This window comes from Echinococcus granulosus (assembly GCF_000524195.1).
Source record: "Echinococcus granulosus chromosome Unknown EG_S00074, whole genome shotgun sequence".
Classification (NCBI taxonomy): Eukaryota; Metazoa; Platyhelminthes; class Cestoda; order Cyclophyllidea; family Taeniidae; genus Echinococcus; species Echinococcus granulosus.
In genome coordinates, this window is record NW_020170454.1 from 356,754 (window position 1) to 364,930 (window position 8,177).

Consider the following 8,177-nt stretch of genomic DNA (forward strand, 5'->3'; position numbering starts at 1 on the left):
AGTAAAGTAGGATTTGTGTAGTTATTCTGTGTTTTGATTGGCTTATAGGTAGTGATGGCATTAAATGATTAAAGGTTTTTATCATTTTTGATTTGGTTTTTTGAAATGACTTTAGTTTATGGATGTTTTAGTCCACCGGTGGGGTAGTCAATATTATGCATTACTTTCTGACCCCTGTGAAAGAACTTTAAGCGCCTATGCTTCACAAAATGAAAATATCTCGTTTCCAAGGCAAATTTAATATGTAAAACTCAAAAAAGGTCGGTATGTAATAGCTAAATTTACGACCCATCATCTAATAGCACGAACGTCCTGGTCCCAATGATGCAATGCTTCCAGAGAGACCACCTCTTTGTGGTTAGACTAGAAAAACCCGTCGGTTTTACTGAATGACATTGTCATCCATATCTATTTGAAACGCAATTATGCCAAAAGTGGTAAACTCTGCTTCAGAGCTGGCTATAGAAATGATTGAGCAGTTGATGTGAGTCAGGTCTCTGATCCAGTCAATTCATCTCAACCCAGTTTATCTTCATCACTTCTCTCACTCAGAAACTACCGAAGAATGAAATCAACAAATGGCATAAAACGGAGGGAACTAACTTTCATTCTTGCGGTTTCTTACCCGTATTTCGGTTTCTTGTGTCCCCATCTCTTTCAGTCTCTTTCCTAAGCCAATTTAAAAGCGGAAGCTGCACTATATTCCTTTTTTATTTCCATCTTTGGGCAAGATGACTGTTACCAATTCGTTTCACTGTCATCAACTGGCCTTAATGACCTATTTGAATTTGATCAGCGCATCCACATCTCGGGTGTGGTTACTAGGTCCGCCTCTCTGAGAAAGGAGTCAACAGACCGCACACATTCTTCATCATGTCGTGTCAGTGGCGAGGCTGTTGCCCCTTTCACATCAGTGGGATAAAACTTCACAAACGTTTTATTTCAACACCCCAAAAATTGCCATATTAATTTAATAAACTTTACCTGCATAAATTGTAGCTTCTTAGCACAAACTAATGGATAGCATGGTCTTAAGAAGGAGGTTATTATCAGCTCAGTATTAAAGCGAAACAATTTTTGAATCCTATGACGTACGTGTGAATTAATTGCGGAATTGTAATGTAAGGACAAATGGTGAAACTATCAAAGCACATCAAAATATCTGTAGCATTTAAAGTTAAGCATTTACTACAAATCATAAAAGTCACTCCATTTACTACCGTTTAGTCCCCAGGCCTTGGCGTAAAAGTGATAATGTGGTCGAGATGACATGTCGGTGATCAAACTGGTGTAGCTAACAGGCACCATCTGACCTCGACTAGATCGGGTGAATTATATCTCCTTCTCCACCATCCCAATATTCATTACAGACCACGGTTTCCCTAAGTCCCCTTAGTTTCATTTTACGCCGTCCTCAAACAAATACCCTCAATGATGTTTGATTCCGATGAACCAAGTACCTTATCCAGGTCATCCCCAAGTGTTTGCGATATCTTTATTATTAAATAATTCGTGCGGATTTGAATGCCAGGAAGAAAGTAAGGTAGGTTATCTTTTTCAATCTCTGTCTTGCTTTGATTTGATTCAAAAGCCTGTCAAGCCACTCTTTATACGGTGACTCCAAATCTCTGCAGAGTGGTGCATCCTACAGAAGAGATTGGCCTGTTCCAACACATTGGTCAGTTTACCCATAATCACGAATATGCCATCTTATAGAAGTGAACTCGAGATCTAATAATATGTAACCTGCTAAAAAAGGAAAGGACAGCATCCATGCACGCGTTTAAAAATGTATTTTGGCAGGTTCCGTCAGAATTTTGACAAAAATTTATAAGGAGTAAAAGTGCATATAAGTGCAACATTAATAAAACACTGTGGTTTGGCCACTGAATGAGCACGAAAAACGAGTGATGCACCTACTCAAGATTTAGAAGCTTTTTTTACCAACAGTCATGGCATTCTCCTTTGAGGAGAGAATCCTCACTTTACGGTTAATGATTAGCTGGGCGACACAAGAAAACCCCTTCATTTTAGTCGAAGGTGGTGGTTCAGTCCGCCTCGAATTCATCCACCTAATCACTGATGGTTGCACTCTAGGCCCGAGTATTAAGTCATTTGCACGTCGATTTTAGATTCCGATTCTGGGCTGCTGGAGGTACATATCTTCACCCCACTCCTAACATATTTATGCATTGCTAATAAACCAATTCATCCCTCCATCCATTCCGTATCCATCCATCCCTTGATCACATTCATTTGTTTGTCTTTTATTTAAATGATCATTTCTGATCCTGTTACTCTCTCCTACCATCATGGATGCCTCAATACGATTATCATTTTATCTCGGGCGCATTCATTCATCTACCACAACTTAATTACTTCACTTCTTATAAACACCTTTCCTACCCTTTGAGAACCCAACTTTGTATATTATTTTTGATATTCACTTTGGGCTCAGTAATTTGAGTTATAAGGACCAAAATATGAGGGTCGATGAGCATCCTGGTAAAATGATCCTTGATAGCAAAATCAACCCATTTGTCCCACAAATTACTGCCAGAATCATTGTTTGAAGTAAAGCTAAAGGGTATATGGCAGCTGTCAAACCAAATCGGCGGGCTTGTGGCAGATTTCACGAGCAAATTATGCTCTTATGACCATTTATTATTTGCTTACCGCTCTTAAAGTTCAAAGTTTATAGCTTTCTAAATTAAAACCGTTACCATTGACCAAACAAGCGCAAAATGCAAAACTTGCCCTCAGAAGTGATTACCTGAATCAACTCATAACAAGTGAGAATCGAGATACTCAAATCGAACTTACCCGTCATCCATATTTGAACAACTCTATAGTGCTACGGTGGTTTCCAACATATTGTGACGGCGCATTAAACAACATGGAATAGCTTACTTGTAGTAGATTCGCGTATTAAGATGATATAACTGGGACAGGATGGCAAATATTTCATAAATGCACTATTTATGTGTCAAAACTTCCCACTGCAAGTGCATTGCTGGCACACTCGAATTTATTTATGAAAGTAATAGGTAGGTGCTGCCTGCAGGTATGCCTAATGTACCATTATGGTTGCTGGAATTTGAGGAAGTAGCTACTGATGCATATGCTTTAATCTCATGAGCCTGTGGAATTTTTGACAACTTCTAAAGAAACTTCAAATATTGAGGTGTTTCATCAAGACGATATGAAATGTTAGCAACAGGAATAAAACTAGAATAAGAGTAGGCGAAATTGTGCTGATACCACATAGCAATAGTGCATTAATCCGGTTTGCATACACTATTTAATTTACTGAGTAGTCTATTATTAAAACGAAACATTACTCCATAAAACCAACTTTTTTTCAGTTTGTAGATATCCTACGTGATTTTATTATCTTGCCCGACAGATTTTTCGTCGTCATGAATACCACAACTAGGGTTAAACCTGAATTTGTGGCACCAGTAGTAGTGAAAAATTTGTTTAGAATACATAAGCTAATACTTCTTAAGTAAGAGCACTAGGGCGTAAAGAGGATTGTTAAGTTAAAGGATTTATCTCACCTAGTCACTGTTATGGGCAGTCTTGCTGTTGTGATAGTTTGGCGGAGTTGTGGCATCCTAGTCAAATTACCATCCATACATTGAAATGCAAACGTTTCAGCCATGATGTCTGTAATGCTTTTAAGCCACTTAGCTGCCGTTTCGTGTTATCTGCACACTCTTGCCACGCTGTTTTCATTTGAACCATCAACACTCTCGTGCCATCCTTCGGTTCTTTACCCAAGTAAAGTGAATTGAAACGTTTTTACACCCTGTTAAATATCACCTTAAGAGTAATCATTCAAAAAACGTATTGGCATTTACCCGAATCGCATCCCTTTTAATGCTACTACCTCGTACACTATCCCCTCCATCAATGCAGGAAACGATGCGTAAACCTTGCGTTTAGTGTTATTATTTTCAGGTGAATTACAGAGCTTTGTTTACATTTTTTATGATAATTACCACAAAATTCTAACATGACTACTCCCAAGCAGTTAGATAATATGCTTTTCCAGTACTAAAAACAAAGAATTTAGTTAGGCTTCTATACGTGCGAAATGATCAATGACAAATGCGGACAATAGAATGGTATGCAACTAAAAGCCTACGTAATCAGATTGTATAATAATTTTATTATAAGGAACTTGATAGTGTGAGATGTAAACCGTTACAGGGTGGTTTTGTAGAAGGTGGGCTCACTTAGGCTTGTTTAGTGTTATTCCACTTGTTCTCACTTTGTTTGGCTTCCTCTAGTACACAGTATTATCATATAATTCTCGCCCATTCTAAAACATAAACTAGCACTATTTCTAAGAACTCTGTAGGAATTGTGGACACAACGAATGCGCTAAGACGTAAGACAGAATAGTTGGGATATTGGGATAAAAAGGGAAAGTTCTTCTTTTGAGAAAGGGGTGGGATAGAATCCGCAGAAAATTTTAAGTAGCCAGGTCCCATCAAAGTAGGCGTTTGGTTTAGCTGAGTTGTTAAAGTAGAGCTATTCTCTCTTCAGTAAAATCTGCATGATTAAATCATTAGGTCATGCCAAATTGTTCAACTTGTTTTGGGTGCCTTCTTAGCGATGACGCTTATGCAAATAATTTATCCCTCCCACACCTGTTCTTGCTATCTTCCCTCTTCTACCTCACCCTTATTCCAATTTCCGATTTCGCTCCACTAATCATTCCCAACAAAAGTTTTCTCCTTGTTCTAGTTATTATGCAAGGAGAAAGGGATGTAATGACATGATGGCACCACTAGATGTTTTCAGGCGCATTGCTCCTTCCACCTACCCACTGATCTGCCCAACCAAACTTCAACATGTTGCTATTAACATGAATGATGAAAAGAGAGGGTCATTGTGGAAATTCTTACTTAATACATACAACTATGCTATGGGCTTTGAGAAATGGGGGAGGGGCTGAGTTGCTATGCAAGGAAACAGTGCAAATACTTGCAGGAAAGAGGGAATTTGTCCAGTGCACTATCGTGTGCTTGGTTTCTTCATTCGGCCTGTGCATACTTTGCTCATGTCTCCTCAACAAAGCCACATATATTTTCACTCATTTACTCAGCATAGAACAGCAGTTAAATGCCTTAATACAAGCCAGTTTCAGACCTTCTTGGATCTCACGCTCGACGAGCCAATCAGCCACATCTTGACTTTGCCGTCTGAATCCGATTTATCTACACCTCCTTCTCCGTCTTCTTGTTTGTGGTGCGCCGTCCAGGCATCAGCTAGCTTTCTCAAGGTCGCTGTCAACTGTGTGTCCTGGGTAAAATTTCCTTTCCAATTAGAACACCCTCCCACTCAGTGTATTGTCATTCTCTCTGCTGGCCTGTAGATCTATCACACAAGAAATCCCTTCGGAGCGAGCGCTACTCACTGCCGACGGGAAAACTCACTATCACAACCATATCCACTCGCAGACTCAATACATTTGGATGGGATTAGAGTGTGTCCACTGGCTCCACTACCACCATCGTCGACCTTGACTGACACTAATCCACCTAGTCTTGCAGTTCCAACCCTAACTGATGAGGATGCTGCCATCTTCACTAGGGCACTGCACTTCGGCATAATCCCAGCTACAAGTGAGTGATTCAATCAAATGTCAGCTTGGGTCTAACCATCCTTATTTCCCACCTCAATTCATGACTGCATGACTTTAGCTCTAGGTCTAGCTCTAACTAGTGCTCTTATGCCGTAACATTTAACCTACAACTGCCCACATGAGTGAGACAAGGGGATGTTTAGACTTGAACGCCGTGGTTTAGACCTTCCAGCATGGTGCGCTTAACTTGATGCATTGTGCAATAGCAGATTAGCAGCGTCACCATTCTAAACACACGAACCACAGAAGTACGGGTGACATAGTAACAAGCCAGGCACTAGAGCAGTGCCATATTTTTGGGGGTTAGTAATCGTAATAGTCGCAGAGCTACTGCAGCCTTGAATCGTCTAAGTTGCGTGAGAACTCTTTCCGTACTTTCTTTCAGCGTGATCACTGTGGCAAAGTAGGGCAAAGTACTTTTCGTGCATCACTGCAAACTTATGACTTCTACGGAGCCAAAATTCAACCCAGAACCTATAAGAAAACCGCAGAGGAGGCAATCGAAGAAGTCTTTTGTTTTTGCGGTTGGAAATCGATCACATTCCTCTTGCCCCACACGTTATAGCACTTGCATGATTTAATGAAGACTCCATTCGAATTAAACTTTCTTAACAGCCTCCATGTGAATTGCACCATGTAAAGCCTCACTTTACCAACAACAGCTATTTGGGTGGGTACTTTGGTAAGTGAGTAGGTGTGAGGGCCGCAACAGTCGACTTCTTCTTGTTCTCTCATCACATTATCACTTCCTTCATGCGAGGCCATTAGGATGTGGGTCAGCAATGAGCATGCGATGAGCAACAGCCTAGAGTTTTGGCTTATCTATCCTGCTTACGAGGAAACCCAGTAGAAATACACAAGCATAAAGATCTCTTCTCCCATCTTAAGCATTCAACACTAGAATGTGCCTCGACTCGACTTAAAACACAACCTACTCAAAACAGCTTTAACCTTCTGAAAAATAAGGAAAACGAAATACCACCTCCTCGTTACTTTCGCATGCCGCCATTCATCTTCACTGATTTACCATGCCACCTTTCATCAAAGAATCCTTCACCAACAGATATATTCCTATAGTAAGTCTAATGATTCATTGCATTTGCAACGCAAAACAATGAAGTGAAAAAGGCAAATAGTAGTAGTTGTCGAGCAGTAATTGCATTCCTACGGGCAATTTACATACCTGAATTATTTGTGCCGATAGACAGCGACAATACCTTAGCGGTTAGGGTTGGCTCCAAGTTCAACCTTCGGGAGAGGAATACGCCATACGTCACCTGGAGACGAAAGCAACCAGCGCTACTCACATGCAACGACCATATGCGGCAATGCGATTCGCATTAATTCAAAAGACATAAGCCATAATCCAAGTGACAATATTTGGGGCAAACAAGAACAAAATGAAGGAAGTGCATAATCACTTACACTTAAAATGATTTGGTCTTCCTGCATAACTGCTGCCTCAAGAGGGAAAGTATGCGCGGCATTGATACAGGCTTGTTAATGAAAGGTACTCTTGGATATCATTGTGACAATTTCAAAAATGTGGGGGGTAATAGCATTATCTAGGATTCAAATCACATGCTGCAATGCAAGAATGTTTAAGTAGAGCACTTAACTTACAGGCGGACAAAATTCACCCTCCGCACGACTCCAAAGGCGTCACTAATATGGGGAAGGCGATGACGACAAGGAGTGCTCAGGACGAGTTGGGACTTCCGAATTTACAATTATAGCAATGCGACTGCAGCATATTGCGGTCAATAAGGGTGTAATATCCCACTTTACTAAGGTTTTGATTGTAGGCTTAGGCCACACACTGCTCCTGGAATCATCACTAGCTTTTCCGGTGGTTATAATTGATGTTGACATTTTCACTGATTTAAAGGATAGAAACATTCATAAAAAATATTCATTCCTTTACATGGAGGTTACCCACACTTAAGCACAATAGTGAGGTAATGTTATCAATACGATGCCATTTTTTGGAGGCTAAACATTACATTTGATGAAGGAAAAATGAACATCACAAACAGACGGCGCTTCACCTAAGAAATTTTACCGAAATCCAATTTTAAGGAATCTTTAAATGCAACAATTTAGCTTTAGGAAGCTTTGCAAAGTCAATCTCTTTGAAACTGACCCAATGAAAAGCCGCATACTGGCCATGTGTACCTCTACTTGAAAACAATGTCAAAAGCGCTTAAACAGGAATGACAGCAGTAGAAAGCGCGATCTACTCTACCGATAGTTGTAAGGAACCGACACAACGACAAAAACTAAAGAGATTTAAAAGATGGTATTAGGAAGACAGTCCATTAACAAAAGGGACCTATGCGCAGTATTCAAATGGCATTTCCACCATCACCATACCTCCGCCTCCAGGACAGCAAATCGTCTTTACAAGTCACGGGAATATTTAGCATTCGTCGACTCCTTCGTTGGGTTAAAACAGATTTTGGAAAACATTTCAATAGGTAGTAATAGCATCACTTCTACTACGGTCTCTACAACTTGGCCC